At 47.9% G+C, this 24,592-nt stretch overlaps 1 long non-coding RNA gene across 1 annotated transcript; it reads left to right on the plus strand.

Moving 5' to 3' along the window:
- Positions 1-2,768: 2,768 nt before the first annotated feature.
- LOC135811831 (uncharacterized) lies at positions 2,769-22,828 on the plus strand. The gene is made up of 4 exons (XR_010552698.1): positions 2,769-3,082; positions 10,616-10,756; positions 20,527-20,623; positions 22,161-22,828. It is a non-coding gene; the product is annotated as an uncharacterized LOC135811831 (long non-coding RNA).
- Positions 22,829-24,592: the final 1,764 nt, after the last annotated feature.

Below are 24,592 nucleotides of genomic sequence, written 5' to 3' on the forward strand. Positions count from 1 at the left end.
TGTGACTCCATTTTCACCAGTAGCCATTGGACTCTCTGGCGCCCATGACATGTGCGGATCAGAATGTCTGGTGGTGGTGTGGGGGGGGGGGGGGGGGGGGTGGGTGGGCACCTTTTGCTCCACCATACAGCGCAGAACTGGCAATACCTCAGCCTGTTCAGGGCTAAATGGACACTGCATATATCTTTGGCTTATCCACAGGAGAATTGGAGGGGTCGCATCAGTGCCTAGCAGCATGCTGCATTGTAGTATCACGTGGCCAAGTGATCATGTGTGTGATTTGCTGATTGCGTGAGCAGCCGAGTTGTGTTAATTTGCATTTGAATGCGTCGTTTACGACGCATTCAAGTATGGGGCGGCTCTTAAAGGGTTAAATAAGTGGTCACGTGATATAGCCGCCGAACATTGCAATATTGTGGCATAGCCTCCTTCACATTTCACTCACTACACACACACACACACACACACACACACACACACACACACACACACACACACACACACACACACACTTGTACACAACAGGCTGTCTAGACTACAGACACAGACACAGTGCGCAATGGAATTGTCCCAGATGTGTACAAATTGGCAACGGTGTGCCCTGTCTTCAAGTCAGGAAACAAATGTGACCCATCGAACTATCGGCCCGTGTCACTTCTTCCAGTTGTTTCGAAGCTGCTGGAGAAAATAGTACATCTTCAACTGGTTCGTTACATTCAAGATCATGCTGAGCTTCATATCCTCCCCGATGAGCAATTTGCTTACCGGCGAGGGCACTCCTGTAAGGATGCTCTTGCTCTTGCGGTTGACCGCTGGATGACAAGTATCGACAAGCAAGAGTGCGTTGGTGTGGTCTTTGTCGATATGAGCAAAGCGTTCGATAGGGTGCGCCATCAACTCCTTCTTAATGAGTTGCGGTCGATTGGCATTGGTGGTGTGGCATTGGAATGGTTCGCAAGCTATCTCCAAGATAGACGTCAGTCCGTGTGAATGGGCAGAAGGCAAGGAGAAGCCACAGAATGCACGCGTGGTGTCCCGCAAGGGTCAGTGTTGGGGCCTCTGCTATTCTCACTGAATGTGAAACATGTTCCTGGACTGCTCGAGCACGCACAGTCTCAGCAATACGCTGATGACATAGCCTTCTATCTCGCATCTAAGTCAATTGACCATGCAGCTTCAGCACAAACTAACAAGCGACTTGAACCTGCTACAGACATACATGTACCTGGAAAGTATTGGCCTGATCTTGAATCCCGTGAAAACGAAATTCATGGTGCTCCGGAGGAAGCCTCTTTCCCTCGCCCCAGATCTGGCCATTGCATGCGGTGATGTCGATATTCCACCTTCCCCAACTACTCGGTATCTCGGTCTGATTATTGATGAGCACCTTACGTTTGAAGACCAGGTTGACCATGTTTGCACGTCTGTTTATAAGAAAATAGGAGCGTTCCGACGATGCCGCCGCTCAGTAGATCATGCCACAAGACGCATCTTTTACTTATCCCTAATACAATCCACCATTGAGTATGCCAGTAATTCGTATGTGCACTGTTTAACTGCACATCTGTATTCTCGCCTTGTTACACTAAGTCACACTGGTGTATGAAGAAGGTCTTTGGCCTTTCTAGGCGCACCCCAACTGCTTTCCTTTTGCAGCATGCTAAATTATGCTCACTGGAGTCTCGCCTCAACTTGCGACTTTTTGTCTTTCTGTTCCGATGTGTCAACAAGCTGACACGTCCCCTGCTTTCCTCTATGTTCACTCTACAATCAGCTGCTACTTGTACAGATAGGCGCACTAAAGGACAGTCCTTCTCCTCTATTTCTTTGCCTGCTGCTAAAACTAGATATCGTATTTTCTCTAATATAAGCACAATCTCCAATAATAGAACACCTTGGGGCGGCATTCAAAAAATAAAATGCTCAGTCTCCATTATAAGCACACTGTGTAAATTCATTTTCTGTACCGGCGAAAAACCCTGAAATGTGTGTGTCATACATGAATTTGGCATGGCAACATGCCTCTGAAATGAGGTTGAAATAATAATGGAACAGTCTCCAATAAAGGAACGTCTCCATTAATAGCACGGGGCGGAGGTGCATTGAAAAAATAGAGGACCGTGCTTATATTAGAGATAATACGGTATGGCATGTTCTCTGTTTCTTTTCTTGGCGCTGATCGGTGGAATTCTCTGCCTATGTTGTGTCGCCAAGCTGACCAACCATCCGCTTTCATTTCGCTCTGCAAAGAGCACTTAGGGTTCCCTGTAAAAAGATGGCAACGTCTGTAGGAATTTCCCTAACAAAATAATAAATACTACTACTACTACTAATAATCTACGTGGAGATAAAAGTTTAATAATAGCTATGAAAAGTATGAATGCCGCAGACATCATTGGAAACACACAAAACCAAGCCGTGGCGATGTGACTGATGTCTGCGGCATTCATACTACTACTACTAGTACATGTACATGTACATGTACAGCACAATCACATCACGGGGCAGCAAGCAGGGCCTACAAGGGGGCGGGGACGGGGGGGGGCGTTACCATGGTTGCAGTTCGCCGTAAAAGCAAGAGTACAACTTAACTATGAGTATGACCCGGGGTCAGGGGTCAGGGGTCAGGGCATGGACTCGTCAGAAAATGGACACGACAGCGCGTAGCTAGCTACAATGACTATGCATATGCTATGGCGCCAGTGCCAGCTGCATGCAGTGCCTCGTCTTCGGGCCTTTTGTCCAAAGATAAATCGAACAACGATCAGGCCAGGTCGAAGAGAAAGGACTTGGACCTTCTCTGTTCTTTTCCAATGAAGTAAAGTTGAAAGATGGTTCCGTGCTCGAGCGCTCAGCGGCTTATGAACTACAAATGCAGGACACTGACTGTTTCAACTTTGAGATGAGTGTTGGCAGTTACGGTTTTCCATTCAGTGACTAGACACCGCGATATTCGTCGTGACGGACGAAATGGGCTAGTGAAGGGAGTACGGCGATGTGTCACAAGTGGAGAGTCACGCCATGACAAAGCAGGAAGCGTTTTGGCCAACGCCTGCACATATGCGCTCGCGGTGCGGCAAAGGTAGGTCTACGCCTAGTGTTAAAGGGGAAGTTAAGGCAAAAATTAAAATTTCACCAGTTGTAGTCTTCGGGGTGCTGAGTCGAATGGTCTTGGTTCGGGAAAGCAGAGACGCTCCCTTCCTACTTGAATCCCAATCGAACTCGCGCACTTCCACCGAAACTGGGTGACTGCGCCCTACGAGATGGGGATTTGTATGCAAAATGTCACTAAAAGCGCCATTTCGTTCTTATAAAAGCACGGATGACCGCGATTGGCCCATATGTTGTAGTCTTTTGGACGCTGAGTCGACTGGTTTTGGTCCGAAAAGGCTGCGATGCAGCGTTCGCCCCTAATTCCCAATCGAACATGGTTGAACAAGCGGTCACGTGCTCCTGCGTACACCAGTCACCTGGTCACCGTGCCTGCAGGGTACAACTTACGGCCTGTTTTGACCTTTTTTGGGTGCAGTCCTGTCACTCGAGTTGAACCTTGGTGTGAAAGTTGTCGCCTGCTGGCGTGGTGACCAGGTGATTTTGGCACCCAGGAGCACGTGACCGCTTCTTCAACCATGTTCGATTGGGAATAAAGGAGGAACGCTGCATCGCAGCCTTTTCGGACCAAAACCAGTCGACTCAGCGTCCAAAGGACTACAACATATGGGCCAATCGCGGTCATCCGTGCTTTTATAAGAACGAAATGGCGCTTTTAGTGACATTTTGCATACAAATCCCCATCTAGTAGGGCGCAGTCACCCAGTTTCGGTGGAAGTGCGCGAGTTCGATTGGGATTCAAGTAGGAACGGAGCGTCTCAGCTTTCTCGGACCAAGACCATTCGACTCAGCACCCCGAAGACTACAACTGGTGAAATTTTAATTTTTGCCTTAACTTCCCCTTTAATTGATTGATTTTATTTGGATTCGCGAGTCCAAACGAGCAGGAGTGCTCAATAACAGGGTAGCGAATCATGTGGTTGAGTTGTTGTGTTGTGTTCTAATGCCTGGTCCAAACTTGCCCGATTTTCCGGCCGATACTCCCACACCGACTCCGACAAGAAATCGACCGACTGTGTCGGATGAGTCGGACTAGCTGTTCACACACAACGGTCGCCAATTTCGCTTGTACTATAGTTGTATGCTTGTCTGTTACACACTTACACGTAGCACACAGCCGCGCTAGACCGCAGTAGACGCTAGACAGCGGAAATGAGATAGTTTTTACACGAGCTACAAGGCGAAATGCGTGAAAAGGCTAGCGTCTACAGTCCATTCAGAAAAGGTTGAGCGCTGGCTCTGGAGAGCCCCTGTGTTTTGGCGATTTTGTGGTACACTGCAGCGCCGCGCGATTCGAAACTTGAAAAAGGGTCTAAAAAGGCACCTCAACTGGGATTCGAACCGCAAATGTACTGTTATGCAAGTGGAGTGAACGGCCGGGATTTTCATGGTTTTTACCCAATTCAGTGCTTTGGGGGCAAAACCTGGCCGAAATCCTATTCTTGTTATGGCTTGCTTTTGGGAGAAATAGGCTTCAAAAACACAATTGGAAGAGCATTCCATGGGGGATTGCCAAAAAAAGGAGACGAAAACTCAAAATTTGACCTGTTTATGGCCAAAAGCTAGGATATCAACCTTTTCTGAATGGACTGTAGTAGCGATCCAGTGCAGTGCAGCCAGTTCACAGTCTGCACCGACGCTCTCCGCTGTCATGGTGAAAAGCCTACAATGATTGGCCCGATGCCCGCTCCATCACGTGCAAGCACTAAAAACCGGCTGGCTTTTCGGCTAAATATCGACCAGTTGATACTTGGCCGAAAACTAGTGCGACGAGAAAATCGCCGCAGATCTGTTAGAAACCTGTACGACAAAACCGTCCACAACGGGCAATTTTCGCCCCGATCTTGAGGATTTTTCGTACAAGTCCGTATCGGCCGGAAAATCGGCCTACTGTGAACCAGACATTAGAGTCAATAGACATGGTTAGCAGTGTACCGTTCACGCTATCTTCGACCATCGGTCCGTAGACCCTACCGTTTTTTGTGTGTTTGCAAGACATGGTTAGCATTTTGGTTCCTGACACAACGATCGACTCGTGACGCAACCCTAGTTGGAATCTTACCGTTTCGTTCTCCCGCTAAACAGAGCTTTCTACAGGGATCGATTTACTTTGATTCTTTTGCATAGCAATCACTGCTACACACAGCTTTATAATTGACTAGCAACTCCCAGTATTGATTAGCAGTTTTCCTTCATCAAAAGTTTACATGACTTGTATATCTGTACAATAGCAGGATTTTGCACAGAAGAGGACAAAAGCTGCAGTTCTCTCTCTCTCTCTCTCTCTCTCTCTCTCTCTCTCTCTCCCCGTAGCTCTCTCCCTTTTGAAATTCGCTTCCATAGAATTGGGCACCATTGCCCGTTTGGCCTTGCGAAGCAAAATAAAAATCAACAACAACAACAACAGTTGCTATTAATTTTGCTTTTCCAAGCGAACGGTTGACCCGAATATTTACGTTAGGGTTTTCGCTTGGGCTCGTTACATGTTCAGCGTCCATCCGACTTCAAGTTCTTCACAACACAATGTCCTTCAACAGGGCAGTTCCACTGATTCCTTCGACAAAGAAAGCTCAGGAAAGCGCTCAAACGAGCGTGACACTTCGTGGAAAGCACACAGAGTTTCCGCTTTTCTCCTTTTCTTCATTGAAATGAATCGACGCTCCTGGCGCTTCCAGTTCTCTTTCTCACTTCTGGACAGTGATCAGATTCACTGACATGTTGGCTACATGAGACTAAGAACCATCTACTTCAACTGTGTCTTGTCGCACAGAAACAAACTGAATTGAGCTTGACAGTGAAAGAAGAAAGGAGAACTTCAGGGAAAGTCGCCGCCGTGTACAAAACTCCAAACGACTGCAGTCTTGTACCACCAGTGCTAGTGCAGTGTCCAAAATCATACAGAGCGCGATCCGGATATCCGCAACCCGTGTACTACAGTCGCATGTAAACTGCACACAATCAGTACAGAATGGTCTTTGTACATACCGCGTACCGGTATGCACGGCCAGCGCATCGCAGTTTTGGGCGATAAAAAACGAAAAGCGAATCGCAGCCAGTGAATTTTGATTCGCAAACTGCAATGCGAACCCGGATAAATCGATCCCTGTTTCTAGTTCGAAGAGATACCAAACCGACGGTACTTTGGGTGTTGGATACGAGTACCGTTGGATTTAGCGTGAACGGTAAAATGCTAACCATGTCTAATGCCGGTAACTACCAGATGTCACCGGACAAGGCCAAATTTCCGATTTCGCTCAACATTGGCTCTTTTTATCCCTCGGTGGACCTCACTCACCCGCTATGGCACTTTGGTCCAGGAATGCTGTGTTCCTTCGATATGGCCCAAAATCCAAAAAATCGACAAATATTCGCTGTGAAATAATGCTTCAAGCAAGGTACAAGAACGATGGGCCACCGCTGCTCACAACAGCACTGCGCAGCCCCACCAACTATATTCGCACAACGATCAAAGTTGCCTAGTAATGTTTAGCCATCCTACTTTCGACTATCGACTTGCTGAGTCCCTCGAACGAATCAACCAATTCAACTTATCCAATGGCGGCCACTACGAATGCCATCCTCAAGAGCCAGTAGCAGCGAGGTTACGTCCTGAAATTGGGGGTGGACGACCACCATAGTCTGCTACAACATGTCCCCAAGCGCCAACAAAGTGGTCTTGAAGAAAGTTACCGTAATTCCGCGCATATAAGCCCATACGCTTATAATGTGCAATGATGCAGTTTGGGGATAAAATATCCAGTAAAACATGTCCGCTTTTTAGCCCATGGGCCAATATTCGAATTTTGAAGGTTCACGAAAAAGTTCAAGTCCGTGCTCAAAGTGGGTCTACCATACTCGACTGGCAAACTGCACTGACCTGCTGTACCACGGTAGGAAGAGTCCATTATTGTGAAAAATTCTACTTGACACGTGAGTTGCATTTGTGTCTGTTTATTAGCCCATGGGCTTATAAGCGGAGGTGGGCGTATATGCGGAGGTGGGCTTATAAGCGGAGGTGGGCTTATATGCGCGGAATTACGGTATCCACTAAAAAGCATTTGGGGAAATATTCAAATTTCGAACTCACCAACGGCCATGCCCTAGCCGAAAGCACACATGGAGCGCCTCCACATGCCTCTTCGCTACGCTACCAGCACTGAGACATCATGGGAGTATCCCTGCCCTCGCAAAAACTCGAATGAAGCTGCTACGATGCGTCACTTGCTGAACAACAGCCCAACATGACAAGAAAGAAGAACAGCTCCACAACAACCATCAGGAAGAACTACGACAGTAGTGCAAGATGGCCCAGACCAGTCTCGTGTACTGAGCAGCTAGTGCATGTGAGTTTCATGGCATGTGCATCGATGTCTCGTCGAACAAGTAGAAAATCACGACAGCAGTTGTGCACTCGAGGATTTCAGGTATGCATTCCTGTCGGAAAATCAAGAATAAAAAAAAAGCAATTCTCCTTGGGGCACAGCTGCGTCGTTCTGGTACCTGAAAAATGCATGATGTAATAGCGCATGCACCAGAAGTAGGTGTGCTCATAGCAACCTGAGAGAAATTGTGATTTTTTTTATGGGAGCGTGGCACACATGTGAAACTCTCGCGTGCACTGGCTGTTCAGTACATGAGAACTTTCTGAGCCATCTTGCGCTACTGTTGTAGTTCTTGCTGATTTGTTGCGGAGCAGTCTTCTTTCTTGTCATGTTGGGCTGTTCAGCAAGTGACGCTTCATAGCGGCTTCATTCGAGTTTCTGCGAGGGAAGGGGTTATTCCCATGATGTCTCAGTGCTGGTAGTGTAGCGAAAAGGCGTGTGGAGATGTTCTGTGTGTACTTTCCTGCTACGAGGTTGGATTCGGCTAGTGCATGGCCGTTGGTGAGTTCGAAATTTGAATATTTCCCCAAGTGATTTTTAGCGGATAATTTTATTCAAGACCACTTGTTGGCGCTTGGAGACATGTCGTAGCAGACTATGGTTGTTGTGGTCTACCCCTAATTTCAGGACGTGACCTTGCTGGTACTGGTCCTTGAAGATGGCATTCGTAATGGCCGCCTTGGACAGGCTGAATTGATCGATTCGTTTTGAGGGACTCAGCAAGTCACCAGTTGAAAGTTGGATGGCTAAACATTATTACAAGTAGGCAACTTGGATCGGTGTGCGAACATAATAAGTTTAGCTGTGCTGCATTATTGGGAGCAGCATTGAGCCCTCGTTCTTGTACTGTAAATGCAGAAATATTCGTCTGGAATTTAATTTCGTCTTTTTCGTTTAAGGAGCTTTTGGACTAAATTAAATGCCGGACTAATGTCAATTTGTCCACCTTTTCAATACACTCTTATGATCCATGAACGAAATTTACAACCGGACGAACTCCCTTTCTTTGGAGTTGGACGAAATTATTGACCGACGAAATGTTCTGCCTGTACAGTACCTTGTTTCAGTGGGCATATAGTCGATTTTTTTAATTTTGCCCAAGATCCAAGGAATGGAGGATCTCTGGGCCAAACCATCATACTGGGCGAACAAGGTCCACACAGGAATAAAAGGAGCCAACTTTGAGCAAAATCGGAAATTTGGCCAGGTCCGGTGATATTTGGTCGTTCACAGCGTATAGGCGTTGCCGAGTTTCACAAAATGATGGGTGTAACGGCCTTGCAAACCCCCACCATCTCTGTTCGATTTCGGCACGCACAGGCACAAGAGCAGTCGGCTCGAGGAGGTTCTTATCTGCAAGGTCATTAGTGTGTGAGTGTGTGCATATCTGGAATCGTGAACCTAACATCTCGATAAAAGACCCTTACTTTTATCCACTGCTTCCGATGGCGGCACATCGGTGTAGGGTATACATGTACTAGCCGCCATTATGTACTCTGCTACAGTTATTTCTGACACAAGCAAAGAGCCCAAGACTATACCGCATCTTATGCAAGCGACAGCTTCTTCCGTTTCTATTTCTTCATGGTCACAACCATCAAAAAAGGCAACTTGTGCAAACGTTAACCAGTTGTAGTTGGGAGAGCCTCAGACTGATTGAAGAATTATTGACAATGCACAAGATGTGTCGGTTGGTTCCTTGCTGGACCAGGAACAACTATTTATGTTCTTTCTAAGAAGGGGAGACAAAAAAGGACAACTAATGATATCATGACATTGACATGCTGCTCAACGTCGTGGCTCCGTCGGTAGAGCATGAGACTCTTAATCTCAGGGTCGTGGGTTCGAGTCCCACGTTGGGCACCAAATGTTGTAAATGTAACCTTACTTCTCCATCAGCTCAACCACCACCACTGGACTGCCTGTTTACACTCTTTTTATTGCAACAAGCAGGACCCTGGAAAACCACTACATCTTGACAAAGACGACAGACCAAAGACCAGCTCACACAGTCTCGCGCATGCGCACAACACCACCAACCAATGACGCGTGTGCACAGCGACCAAGACGAAACAAACACGTTACACAAAATCTACCGCACCTGCCTCCTGTGACTCCATGTTGGCAAATGCTACTAAAAGTTGTGCATGAGCTTGACGCATAACTTCAACACTTGACAATCGAAGATCACCATGTAACGACCCTGACATGTTACTTTACTCCGAACAATGAACAACACAAACGAACAACAGTTAACACTGGGAAATGGCAACCAAGAAGAATGAGTACTGGTGCATATGTATTGCTACAAGAATTCAACCAAGTCCTCAGCAGACATGGAATAGCGGCAGCCTGGACAGGCAGGGCTTGGGGCGCAGCTGATCCACTCCTTGATGCAATCAAAGTGAAATTCATGCCCGCACACCAACTTGGAATGAGGAGGGCCCAGGGCATCCTTGCAAACCGCGCAGATGGGTACGTCACGCATTGTTGATGAGTCTACCTCATTAGGTGCTGCATTAGCGCTCTGCAGCTCCATGGGGTATATTGCCTGGTCTTGATGGTGGTCAGTTGAGGCACCACCCATCTGTCCCCTCCTCCTGGGAGATGAAATCAGGTCCATCTTCCCGATGCCGAAGGTTATGCCAGTACTACTCTTGAGCACGATGGTTATCTGTCCAGCGTACACCTGTCACCGCTGGTGCATTGTCCATTCTCCTTATGTAGCTTGTTATGATAGCACCACTGTGTGGTGGTGAGACCATCATCATCTCTAGTGTTCCTGGCTGGGCCATCTGCTCTGTGTAGACACCCCTGGACATGCCAAGCTTCCAGCAGCGCGGCAACATCGAAATCCTCCATTGGAGCAGGACCGCCGCCAGTCCTGTGTCCTGTGTCTCCGAGTCCGTCGCAACTTCTGAGTTATCCTCACACCTCATAGAAATTGGAAATATACAATTTTTTGGGAGGGGGGGGGGGAAGTGTGCAGTGTTCACAGCTCTCTCTCTCTCTCTCTCTCTCTCTCTCTCTCTCTCTCTCTCTCTCTCTCTCTCTCTCTCCGCAACAATAGAGCTCTAGTACTATGACACTTTGCTTTCTGCTGTTCGTTTCATGTTTTATAGCGGGGGACGAATGCTGGTGAAGGACCTGCGCAGTGAAGATCATATATCTACATATCGGAGGGCAACAGTAGTTGGACTCAGCGGCTTTTGCTATCCGACTACGCTGATGCAGTCCAGCGCATAGACGGCCAGTATTCAACGGTGAGCTGTATGTACAGTGCTGGTAACGGAAATCCGACCCCCTGAGCGGTGGGTTCACATTCTAGCGGTCTCTGTTTCGTAGTTTTACCATCCCGTGTTGGGGGTCTTTGCGATGTGAGCGCACCGCTCGGGGAGTCGGATTTCAGTTGCCAGCACTGTACTTGTAACGTTACTTGCCGAATGATGCACGATGCCCAGTTGTGGCTGGGCAATTATACCCCCCCCCCCCTCCCCCATCAAAATAGAAGAAAACAGATGCACCTAACGCATATTGTGCATAGTGCATGCCGGGAAGGCCACAGATTGAAAGAGGTTTACTCCGAGTGCGCAACATGTCATTCCCGGCCGTAGTCCACGATGTGCTCATAAAGCGATTATACCCAGTGCCCGATCAAAATTTTCAATGTTTGGGTATTTACTGTCAACCAATTACATGCATGCTCCATCCGAGTCACTTAGTTTTTCCAAGACGTAGATCAAACCGACCACAGCAAACCCGGAAGCCCACAGAACGCCATGGGTGGGAGCGGCGGGTTCAGTGCGATTATGAATGCTAAGAGGAGACTTGAAGACACCTATAGGCGATACCTGCATTTCTTGACTTTTCGCAAAATTATGATTGGTTACCCCCTGGGCATTTCACCTAGGCAAAGGTGTTTTCAAGGCCGCGGACGATCCGCGACATCGTCGACACGCGTATGCCCAAAGCGTTTCGCGCTCGAACTGAAACCGAGTTTGTCGCTGACTGTGGAAATGACAAAGAGGACAGAGACGTTGGATATTCTTCTTCCCTTTGCTGGTCCTCCTGACCTGCAATCAGTGAGCAGGGAAAGTAAGAGGTGTAGTAGGTGTGATTCTGGAGAGTATGAAGTGGAAACACTGCCAAAGGTACGCCACAGACAGGTGAGCAACTGCAAAAGAACGATGCATTGTTGTTTGCTTGATTTGATTTTAAAAGTTAGCAGTCACCAAACGGCAGAGGTACTCAATAACAAGGAAACGAATGAAGGTGCCAAGAAGTACGAGGCAACTCGAGCGGACAGTAGGAAGGTTTCGCTCTGCATAATTAGGGGTCATTCATAAATGTCGTACTTTTTCACAAATCATCACCATCATTACAATGGGATATTTTATTTATTTATTTATTTATTTATTACAGCATCTCATAGCACAGTGAGAACACCGGCCAATACAAAGAGAGAGGGTGTTAGCCAACCACGGCAAGGAAGGGATATGGATTAAAACAAAACATGATGTGTTAAAATACTCAGACGTTTGATTGCAGTCCTTTGGTGATGATGATTTTTCAGGAAACGAATTATTTTCGTAATGGGGTGAGAAGGGGTAGACCAATAATTTCGTTTCAGAAAACATTGATGTACATGGAGGTAGGAGGAGTGACCCACATGCGACTATTATTGTAAGTCAATGCATGTATCAACATGTTTTACGTTCTGAGTGTAGGAAGGGTTTGGGCTGAAACGAAATAAATTCGTTTCGTGATAAATTATGGATATTAATTAAGGATGGCCCCTTAAGTTTGAAAATCCGTACGTCGTACGGGCCGGGGTTCGTACCTAAATCTCTCTACGGATTTCCGTGTAGGAAAGTGCTTTCCTACATTCGATCCTCCGTTGGGCTTTTTGAAATATTTTTTCAATGTTTCCAGATGTACCCATTGCCAAGTTCAAGCTGCGTGAAATACAGGTCCACAGCACTTGGAAAGCTACCGTACCAGTAAATGGAGAATGTAACTTTGTTAACGTTGTTACGTTGTCGCCGGTATACGTTTGTGGTGCAGGCGGTGGGCGCATGCAGAGTGTGAAGAAATCACGTAGAGCAAAAGCGAACTGAGCGGATTTTCACATCTGAAAACTATGTGCAGTTCTTACGTTATTTTCATACACCACTAGGTAGAGCGAAACCTCCCTAATATTAGATAATGGGGAAGGGGTAGGTGGAGTCTGGTCCGAGATGGATGATGACAGCACAGACGGGCAACCATTTAGGAGAGAAACAATTGGCCGGGGGGGGGGGGGAGTGTGGACATATAGTGCCATGTAACACAGCTGGTATCATAAGGATTAAGCTCATGATCTCTACTGAATGTCGAATGCTGAGCACAAAACTCATCTTTTCTTTGATGGCTAGCCCTCGCCCCTTGAGCCAGCCTGCCAGTGCAGAGGTAGAAGGAGAGAGTGTATCTGAGATGACTGCCGAGACGGTCCTCTTGTTTGCAAAGGGGAAGCCGGAGTGCGGTGTGCTGTGGCAGGGCTACACTGTCGACGAAGCTTCTTGGGAACCACGGAACAAAATTTCGGAGTACTTGTTGGCTGAGTTCGTTTCGTCTCCATCTCCACACCTATTCACGGTGACTTCTCTGTGAGTACGACCTTTTTCTTTTCACTCGTACACTGTCGCCTGAGGACGTTGTTTCTGCATGAAACTTGTGCTGGCGTTGTTTAGTAGGCAGCATTATTTCTGCGGCGTTGTGCCGGTTGCTGCTCAGGAGATAGGGCCTAGTCAGCTTCTTTATTCCGTTGATTGGCAGTGGCATTGAGTGCCTTTGCTTGGTCTTCCAGCAGGTGATGGAATCACCTATACCCCATCTGGCCAGTGTGTCCAAGGATGTGGTTATGAAGTGCTCTTTTGCTTGTGAACGGCTTTCCGCAGCACCCTGCCCGTAGGCAGTCATACGCTGGAAGAAGCATGCATGACGCGGGCATGTGAATGCCATTGCTGATAATAATATTAATAATAATAATCTTTTATTTCACCGATTATCCAAAGGCTAATGAGACGGAAGTGAAGGTGTGAACCGCAAAGCAAGACCTTTATCTTCTTCCTGTTGAATTCGCTTCCCAGCTGCATACCGGCATCAACCGCTAAAATCCAATCATAGCAAGTAACGCAAAGGTCATCAGTTGACCTTTTGGACTTTTCAACTCTTGTCCAAAACCACCAAGAGGAAAAATCAGGATGAAGAAGACGTCAGTTGTCGAAACGTTTGTGGAGGAGTTGTTACATTATTCTCAGTAAATAGATATGGCCGATACGTTTGGTGTAGACTTGGATGACCGGCCGTGGTCTCTCACCATGGGTCCTTTACTAATAGAAAGGCGGACGCCAGTAAGACCTGTTGTGGAGTTGGCAGATGAAAACTCGCAGCAAGAAATTTGGCACGTCGATGGTACACTCCATCAGGAGGATGGGCCAGCTCTTGTTGATAGTAGGGGAGTGTTCGCCTGGTGCTATGGAGGTCGTCTTCATCGCGTCAATGAACCTGCTTGGGTAGGATGGGGTAGCATCGAAGTCTACCTCAACGGTGCCCGTCATAGAGCCAATCGCCCTGAAGTCAGTTGTTGTGACTTCTATGCTTCTGAGCTATACCCCACAACCTTTCCACTTGGGTTGTGAATGCCTATTTTGTTGCCGCAGCTGTCGCTTTGTAGATGCCATCTCTCGCAACCGATGGACAAGCTCTTCCCAAGACAGATTGCCATGGGGCTGTGTTGCAGTGTGGCTTGGTGCCATTTCGAAATCATGACAGTTTGCTGCTTAAGGTGATATCAAATGTTTTGCATAACGGGCAACGTGTTATCCCTTTCTCCACTTGGATCGAGCAACTATTTGGACGAATCGATCTCTGGGGCACGCAAGTGCATTCCTTGTGTCGCCGGGGGTTGTTTATGCCAATGGCATACCGTCCTTCATGAGAAAAGTGCAACCATTTTCTTGGTTGTCAACGAGCTCTACGTATTTTCCATGCGTTGACGACGACGTTGAGGTTGGTTGCGACGACGACTACGTGCCATGTTGAAGAAAGCGTTGTTGGGGAATCTCAGAACTAAGAGAGAGTGAACTTGCGCACAGCCAAACCACAAGAAGAGAGGATGTAACTACGAGATCGTAGGGTATATATGATGAACCCAGCAGCAGGCCTGTTCCTATAACGGGTCGGTTTGGGTATTCTCCCTATAGCGGGTCGGTTTGAGTCGCATATATGGACAGCTCAGAGTGCAGTGCAAGAGGTGCATATCGTATGCCTTATAGACACAAAATAATAGCTAGCTAAGAGTACACAGGGTCATGTACACTCTGTGCTTCAAATAAGCAAAAAAGCAGATGTAGAAGGTCAACTAAATAAAGGAGAACTGAAGATCAGAGGATCAACTAAAGGTTATGGTTACGCAATGCATATCAGAATATTCCCGTAATCTAAACAATAAATGCCGTTGCGCTCCACGTGCAGTGCAGAATCTACACATGTACAGAGTAAACACGCATGCGTGTATTTAGGAAGGAGATGAAACACCTACTGTTTCGAAACAAGGAGTTACTTCGTTTGGTTTCTGGAAGCCGTGGAAGTTGACCGTCCTTCTCGGTCTCGTGCCTCGATGGATGCCTGGGTTGGTGCGTTCCTGACATGACTACCAGCAAAGGAGCCGACTGGCGATTCGTCGGTGTCGACAATGTCGTACAAGCGGAAGAAATTCTCTCGACGCAAAGCAGCTACGCTCCCCCTATGCCACTGCGTCATCAGTGCCGCTGTGCCGGCTGCTCCGCCTAGGTTTACAGCTTTCTTGTAGTATACAACGTCTCCTACAGCATGCTCAAATGGAAATTCCTCTGGCGTCCATGCGAGCTCGAGCGGGTATGCTGCTCCTGTCTCTGGTGCTGTCGGCTGTGGCTCCTGCTGGCCTAAAGGAACGTCCTCATCGTCGACCTCATCATCGTCATTTGCTTCATCGGCCAAGTTCAGGTTTCCCTGACACTGGAGAAAGTCCTTCTCGTCTGTGGTCAGATTACAGCGCTCCTGCTCGCGAAACAAGGAAAAGTTTGGCCTCTGGAAATACATCTCGTACGGAGTTTTCCCGTGTAGGCTTCTGTGGACGCGGTTGTTGTAGCTGTAGTAAAACAGCGGCAGACGATCAGGCCAATTTATATCTTTCAGCAGGTCACGTCTTAGGAATTGCGCCAGTGTCTGGTTGAAGCGCTCTACCCGGCCTTGACTTTGTGGGTGATACGGTCGGCCGTTGATCTTCTGTGCCCGCATCTCGTCCATGAGTGCCGACAAATCACCATTGTTGAATTCTTTCCCGTTGTCCGTTTGGAGAATTCTTGGAGGTCCGTACAAGTACATCGCAGAAAGGATCACGCGGCACACTTCCTTCGCAGTTTTGGCTCTGATGGCACCACCCATCGCGAATCGGCTGTGACAGTCCACAATATTACAGACGTATTGGAAGCCTCGACTCGCTGGGAGCTTTTTCAAGTCCATTTGCCAGCGACTGTTCGGGTAAGTGGCCTTTATTGTTCTTCGTACCAACGTTGTCTTGGGCAAAGGATTCTGTCGGGCACAGTGCTCACATTCGAGTGTTTGGCGCAGCAGTTGCAGGACTGTCTCTCGGATGATAGGATAATACGAACACCGTAAGGATTCGTATATCGTCTCGGGTCCCCGATGATCAATACTATGTTCTTCTGCAATCTTGCTGATCAATTCCTCCCTTGAGATGCATTTCCTGTGCGCAACGTTTAGCTCGTTTGACTTGTAATAGAGTGCGCCATCCTCGTAGAAGAATCTCTCAATAATTTTCTTGATACGTTGTTCATTAAGACTTCCATAGTTTCCATCTTCTACCAGCTGTTTCATTAGCCTCGCTGCTCCCCACGCTTTGTTCAGAGCTCTTGCCTTGCAAACTAGTATACACTCATCTAGGCCTGCCCAAAACGTTTCTGCATTTCGATCTTTTGTCTTTGATTTTACCCTGCTCGTTTTCCGTACTGCAATTCCACTGCCCTCCGCCTCCATCATGCTCTCCCCCTATTCTTCCATATCCATCTTCGCTTCAGTATAATACATTAATAGTAATAGTAGTCTTGGTATAACCCATCCCTCATCTCTTTCACAAGATCAATAGTTCCTTCCGTTGCCTGTTTTCGTGTGAGTGCGAAATTGAGTCCCGGGGTCATGGGGTCAATGAGGATTTCCTGGTTCTTCCATTTCCGTTATACAAGGTCATGGACCCCTTGCACTCAGAGGACCCAGTCAAGACGTCATGTGTGCACTTGCATGACTTCCTTTTTTGGTCAAACCCGCCCTGCTATAGGGAGCCGACCCGTTATAGGGGCCGACCTGTTATAGGGACCCACATATATGAATGAGCAATCGGCATGCTACGGGATTGCGATCTGACCCATGCTTCACATGAGAGTGGGATGGGCCTCCCTAACCAGCAAAAGGAGTGCCCAGTGAGTGTGAGGCGGACCCCGACTTGACACCCACCGTGCACCCTTGGGATACAAAGCGGGCCACTGACGCCTTCCATATCCGATTAGGGGATGTGGCTGAGGTGAACTGTAAAGTTCGTGAGCACCGAGCCCGCGAAGCCAACTCTATGTTGGCCTAGCATTCTTATACCCTCACCCTGGCATACTCGTATGCACGGATTCATAGTGAGGCCGGTACGGGGTCGGGTGGGACTTACACCCCCCCCCCCCCACAACTTACAAAGGCAGGACAGAAGGCGACTTTCAAAATTAGGGCTCTGATCAGAGTGCATTTGGCTAGGGACATCTTGCTTAAGGAGGCTCCGAACAGTTGCGCAGCGCAGTGTAAAAAGGGCACCTCGAGAATCTGTTTTTTGCCGCGAAATTCAAAAAATATCGTGTTCCATGCGGAAACAAGCTGTTGTTCAGAAAGAAGTTTTTTGATTCTCTGTGCTCGCAGTTGTTCCAGGATGTACTTGTTCTACTCGTTGCAGTGTTTCTGTAGCCGTGGCAGTTTCTACGCTGGAAAGAATCACTGGCCATGGCTAATGCAAAACAAAGGCAGTTCATATGCTGCTCGATTTTTTTCTGAAAACTTTGCTGAAGCGGTACGCGGTGGCCACGAAGAACAAATTTCTGACGAAGAATGATGAGAAAAGCAGGCTGAAGTCAGTGAAGACATCGATGTCGAATGTAGTGATACTAGTACTGGTATTTTAGTATGGACTACCTGTGGAGCGTGAAGTGGCTGCCCACTCGCTGGTAAGTGGACCCACTTGCAGCTCCAGTCGCACGAGTGCCGTTTGAAACTTTCTGTGGATCCTTGAGAATCCTGAGCTCAGTGGACGACGCATCTCAGAGCTGCTGAACATGGGCTACTGTTCCTGTAGAAATGAGATTCGTGTCAACCACTGTACTGTACTGATGGTGTAAGGAAAACGCTCCCCAGAAGCTTGTGTTCTGAACCAGGGACGAACTTCTAAATCCTGCTCTTGTAAAAATGGGGATGTCACAAATAAGATGTGCCCACTCAGGTGTGCATTGGGTAATTGTCTATGGCTGCATATTTTGAATCCTTTCCTATGCGCAAGTACATGCGTTTGTGTGTGTGTGTGTGTGTGTGTGTGCGCGTGCGCGTGTGTGTGTGTACGCGCGCGCGCGGGTGTGTGTTTGTGTACGCGCGCATGTGTGTGTATACGCGTGCACGCATGCGTGTGTGTGCAAGCTGTTGAAAGGTGTAATCCGAGCACAAGTTGCTATGTCTAACGTAGTTTGTTCGCTATCCTCGCTTCAGCGTTGAGCAGGTGTATGAGTGTGTGTGCGCATGTGTGTGTGTGTGTGTGCGCGCGTGCTCGTGCCCGCATGTGTGGGTTCGTACGCAATGTTGATCTGGGTTATGCACATGTTCCCACGAGTGCACTGGGTGCATGTGCATGCAAATAGGGACCTTTCGCATTTGCTACGAATCGAATGCGAAACGAAAGTTTGATTCGGCTCGTAATCGTTTCGTTGAAAACAGATTTCAGGTTTCGCAAGTCGTCATGCAAATGTGCATGCCAACTACGAATACGGCCGGTAGCTTGGCGCCATGGCGTACGGGTTTTTACACGCACACGTGCATGGATCATGGAATCAAGGGAGAAATGTGTACCTTGCAAAACATGTGTACCTATCCAAATAAATGTGTACCTGACGGATTCGGAGCGCGCCACGAATGAAGAGGCTTCCATTCGTGAAAACGAGTTCTCCGCAGGGACTCTGACGAATCCTCGAACCCAGGTGACGAATCAGCATTCGTTTCGTATCCGTACGCGTGGTGCGAAAGGTCCCTAATGTCTGTGTACATGTATGTGTGTATGCACGTGCGTGTGTGCAAAGCTAGGTGTGTGTGGGGGGGGGGGGCTCACGGTGCTGGTTCTGTATGGCTTTCCTCTCTGGTGTCCGAAAGGACAGTGTGGCAGTGGCTTTACAGTTTAGGAGGTGCATGTGAATGCGCATTTGTGAACCGCATTTGAGACACCAAAAAGAATTGCCAAGAGGTCATGACAGTACACCATTATCGTATGTGTGCACGCCAGCGTGTGTAGATGCATATTGCCCTTCATGCGTATGTTTTTCTGGAGTCTTCTGCTATCAACACAAGTGACAACCAGCAAATGCATGCCCAGTGCAGTGGCTGGTTTTCATGCTTCTATTTACACTAAGTCCTATGTACTAGTAGTGTTACAATGATGCATGCACGAGAGTGGGTGGGTGTTTATGTGCGTGTGCACGCACGCGTGTGAGTGTTTAGTGTGCCTGATTTTGAATGCCTGCTTTCACATCCATGTGCCAGTTTCATGGTCGAGGATGTTATGAAACCTCGCTGCCTTACATGTACACTACTCGTATATCAATGTGCTAGGGCTGAAGGCTACATGACATACATGTACATGTAATTATACATGTACCTTTGTACCTTTCCAAGCATAGACTATCTGGTATGTCCAAAGGAAGTTGCAGCATGAAAATAACTTCTTCTAAAATATATTACCATACCACCATGTCATTGGTAGTTTTATTTAGTCAAGAAGGCAAGAATGGTCAGATTTTCTAAAAAATGCTATTTTCGGAATTGGCCTTGAAATACCATATTTTGACACCTATATTGTTTCGAAGGGGCCTAAAGTGCCTGGTGACACCATCAAAACTGTCTATAATCGGTTTCCTTGGGGCTCAAGGATCACAGAAAGCCACAAAAATCAATATGTCCATGGACAAAATGCTGCAGGCTGAACCATTTCACAATTCAGCTCCCGATGAAAATTTCGGTACCCGTAATTTTGAGAAAGTGGCTCACCAAGGGCAAAACCAAGACACAGTCTATCTTGTGTACCCAAGATACCTCCAAATGTGGTTCTTAAACACATGATGAAGAAAATACTTAGTATCCTCCTTCCAGGAGGCTTCTTCGGGTCAAAAACCAATTTTTTTTACCATTTTTTTGCCGAAAATAAAGAAATTGTACACTCACTAAATACACCAGAATACCTCTTATTATGCCTGGTGACCCTACCTAAAAACCATACCAAATTGAAGAAGAGACATCACTCCACCATTCTATGCATAAAAAACAGGGTGTCCATGGACCTTTTATTTTTACTTCTTTAGGTGGGAGCCTCCTTAAAGCATATGTGGATGGTCAAGTCTTCGACACTGGTGAGCTATGCCCCACAAGCTTTCCACTTCCAATGCGGATCACTTTCTTACTGCTATGAATGGCATGGTGGCAAGGTTGCCCTTTAGGAACGCTTCACAGGTTTCAACGAGCCATACCGGTGCTTCAGTGACATGTTGGCAGAAACCATTAAATGTGTGCCTTTGTTGATAATTATGGTGCACTCGGTCGTCTGTGGTGCACTCGGTCTTCTGTGGTGCACTCGACTGTGGTGCACTCGGTCGTCTGTGGTTCTTCTGTGCTTCACCTTCGCGTGTGCTCTTCCTCTTTCTTGCCACAGGTACATGCACTTACTGGAAGTGGGAAAGGTGGCAAGTGCGGTGTGAAGTCAGCTCAGAGGCGGTTTGTGGCCACGAACGTGGCCGGGATGCGGGGAGGTAGGTGACATGTCTACGCGGTCACTGGTCTGTGATTGGTGTGTTAACGGCGACCTCTATGTGGTCCCCTTTTTCGGTGCAATTATTCTGTGTCCACGCGGAGTGCGTGCGGACTGTGCAGGTTGCGCCACAGCGTGCATGCAGGCACTGTACGCATTCTTGTTTCTTGCCATTTGAAGTCATGGCCATGGATATTAAGGGACCCCTACCTCTAACTGCTCGTGGTCATAAACCCATTCTACTGGTTGGTGACTATTTTTTTCTAATTGGGTCGAGATTATTCCTGTTCAGGATTTGAGAGCAGAGACGGTTGCGGGCTTTTTCGTCAATCGTGTATTCATGAATTTTGGTGTCCCTCGCCAATTGCACTCTGACCAAGGCCCTAATTTTGGGAGTGGCCTTCTGTCATGCCTTTTTAAGTTGTCGGGGGTGTGTAAGTCCAGCACGACCCCGTACCGGCCTCACTCTGATGGCTTGGTAGAGCGTGCAAATCGCACCATTCAGATCGCTCTTCGTGCATACGTTGACGGTGCCCAAGCCTCCTGGGATAGACATCTTTCCCTGGTGCAATTTGCGTACAATACCGGGGTCCACCAGTCCACCGGGTTTACTCCCCATTTTGTGCTGTTTGGAAGGGAAACCTGGCGTATACCCATGGACTTATTCTTACCTCCACCTAATACCCCTGTGGAAGCCCGTTTACCCGTCCGTATACATGTCTTATCTTCAGTCGTCTTTGGGTCGGGCTTTTGGATTTGTACGTGATCGATCGCCTTGCTGTAGCACGCAGGGTGGCTAAGGCAGTGTATGATCGGCGAACTAAGCTACTCACGGTCTAACCTGGCGACTATGTTTGGCTCCACGCTGTTCCGCCCCTGGGTCCAGTCCTAAGCTGTTCCGCCCCTGGACTGGCCCGTGGCAGGTTGAAGTAGTCAAGGGAGTTGTGTGTGCTATTGTTCGGGTGGGACCTCCTCCTTCACCCCGACATTCTAGGCGCCTGACTGTTCATGTGGATCGGTTGAGGGTGCTGCAGGGAAAGGCAGTTTTTCCCCCAGGGGTTGCAGCTACCGGGCCCACACCTGAAAGACCGGCGGTTCCCTCCATGGGTGGGCCCGCTCTATTTCTGCCGGCCCCATTTGCGCCACTTCTTGTGGCGCCGGTCCCAGGGTTGGTTCAGCCCCTGGTTCCCTCCCTACACCTCCCCCATCTCTTGTAGTCGTGCCCCTGGTGATGCTCAGGGTTCTCCTCCCTTGGTGGGCAGTCCGTCAGTTACCCCGGCCCCTAGTCCTCCGGATCCCTCCCCCCCCCCCCACCCAGGTTCCCCTTCATTGGCAGGTAGTCCGTTGGTGACCCCAAACTGAGAGTCCTCTGGTCCCCCCCCCCCCCCCCCCGGGGGCTATGCTGCCCTTGAGGAGGGTCAATTGGACCTCAAGTGGAAGGGAAGATAGTGTTTGTCTATAGATATTCCACACACGGAATACTCCCTGTTGGTTTTATTCCGTCTTTCTCATTTCTTTTCTTTTTTCTTTTTTCCTAGTCATCGCTCCGTCACCAAGGGCCACGGTAATGAAAGTGATCATGATGTGGGAGGGATTTTCCGCTCATGTCCTGAGGAGCTGCGTCCGCCTTCGTTTCCGGTCGCTCGCCAACCGGTGATGCCAGCAGTGCCTCACCGCCGACAGTCTCGCCGCTCTCGCTGGAGACGCAGGGCCCGCCAAGCGGCGCAGCGTTGCGCTGCTCTCGCCGCAATCTCCTGTCTATAACCTCATAGGAATTCCATTCGACAAGACTCTTGCGTAGCCTAAACCACACTGTCCATTGCCTGTTGCGTTTGTGCATGTGTAGGCCTCGTTATGTGTGAACAGTCCACCTGTTCCTGCAATGGTTGTAAAATGGCATGCGTATGACCAGGGAGTCGTGTTTTGCAGGGAGTCATAACGTTATTTTTGGACTCGTATCTTTACGACTCCCTGCGTTTGACGTATGGCTGTGTCACAGAGAGTGTTGTGCGTGTTTGCAGCTTGTGAGGTTGGAGCATTGTATTCATCCGCGTGGAACAGACGGTGGGGGAATCAGTATGCGTGTTACGCATGCCTGCATTCTGAGTTGGCTGCTCGCTTCTAGTTGAAGCAGAATTTCTTGTTGGCAATCTCACTTCATGTTGCGCAGTGGCCAGCGCCCTTAAATGACTCTTTGAATATGAAAACTGCCACATTATGCTTGCAGTGTGTGTGTGCGCGCAAGCGCGCGTGTGCGTGCGTATGGATATTATGAGTATGCGTATACGGGTCCGTGTGTGTGTGTGGGGGGGGGGGGTGTCTGCGTCTGTTGCTGTATGACGTGCTGATGCTGGGAGAGGGGAGTGTCGTGTGCATTGCAACAGGATTACATGCACTCAGGGTTCAGTCAGAGTGGCGCCACTTTCCTTGCTGTCCAGCCTTGAGGGAAAAACGTGACAAATTATTTAAACCTTTTTAAAACCGCTCCACAAGCAGTTCAGCAAAACCTTTACCTTTACTGGCGCAGCACCCTGTCACGAAAGTAAGAATTTAGAACCTGTGTGTTGTCCCTACGGTTAGGGCACAGCAGAAGCATGTAGATCTCAATTGACGTCACCTGAACTTCGCTTTATGCGGCGAGTAATCTCCCTGTATTATCATACAAGTCCGATTGCCAGGGTTCCTGTCGTCAATCGAATTCAGGAGCGGTTGATCATGGGGCTGCATTTTAAGTGAATAGTGGCAAGAAGGTACAAGAGAAGAGCTAGAGAGAGGAAAAGGAAAGATACTTCAAGTAGGAACATAGAAAGGATCGGTCACGCACATCGGTTAATTCCCGCCGTGGATAAGATAAATATCCAATTGACATCCCTATTGACATCACATGTGCTCAGTACTTACCTACACGTTGTGCGTAGTTGTAGGGGTGCGTGTGCAGACTCCACTGCAGGCAGATCACTGATGATGTCAACCAGTGTTTTGAAATCGCGAAGCAAAATGAAGTCCCAAGAACAGCAACTAACGCTTCGTCGAATGGCCGCTGTGATGCATTTGAAAATGAAACGGAAAAATCGACCAAGATTTTTGGTCATGGGCACCATCATCAGGATCAATAAGAACCAAACGGTGAGATGGACAGGAATAAATTGACTACACACATGTACTCAAGTATATGTGGTGATAGCAGTAACAGTTACAGTTGCAGTTCGTTGTTGCTGTTTCGACCGTGTGCGGTCTCCTCATCGGTACGCAGCGTTTAATACTGGCCGAACAGAGCAACAACAAAGCGGTTCGAAATAATTGTCTCAAAGTACCAAAGTCAGTTTGCTCTAACCGCGAGAAACATATGGAGAGCTTTGCACGAGGGCTGGTAACGTTGTCACTAATCAGGAGGAGTGCTCAAGAAACCAGAGCCTGCAAGTAGGGAAGTGAGCTCAACTATGCAATCAGTTCTAACAGAAAACAACAATCATGGCTTTGAGAAATTGAGAAATTCCCGCCTGCGTGTACTCGTCACTAAGTGGTGGCTGGTGACTGGATTTGGTCAGACATTGCTCTATTGCATTGTATTGTTTCATAATTTTATTAATTTTTACGTGTCTGTTAATGTTATTCTTGTTTTATTTTTTTTATCTTTCGAATAGATCCTTGCATTGAGCACCTATCATCGAACATGAGTTATGTGCCTATCGCCTGCTGTCTTACATTTATTTTTTACTTTCCTCTCTGCCCACTCTGCCTGTCTTCTGGCACATGCGAATACGTGGACTCACTGTTGACGTAAACGCGGACGTGCGTATAATAATAATAATCTAATATTATTTGTTTTTTTTGGAAGTGAAGTGAACGTATGCAGCGAAGAGACCGTAGTTGGAGAGTTTGAAGTGAGGTACCCTATAATGTGTGAATGGCTGCAATGGAGTCTGCGAGTGCTTAGAAAAATAATAATAATAATTTAAACAATCGACGA

This window comes from Sycon ciliatum, chromosome 3 (assembly GCF_964019385.1).
Source record: "Sycon ciliatum chromosome 3, ocSycCili1.1, whole genome shotgun sequence".
NCBI lineage: Eukaryota > Metazoa > Porifera > Calcarea > Leucosolenida > Sycettidae > Sycon > Sycon ciliatum.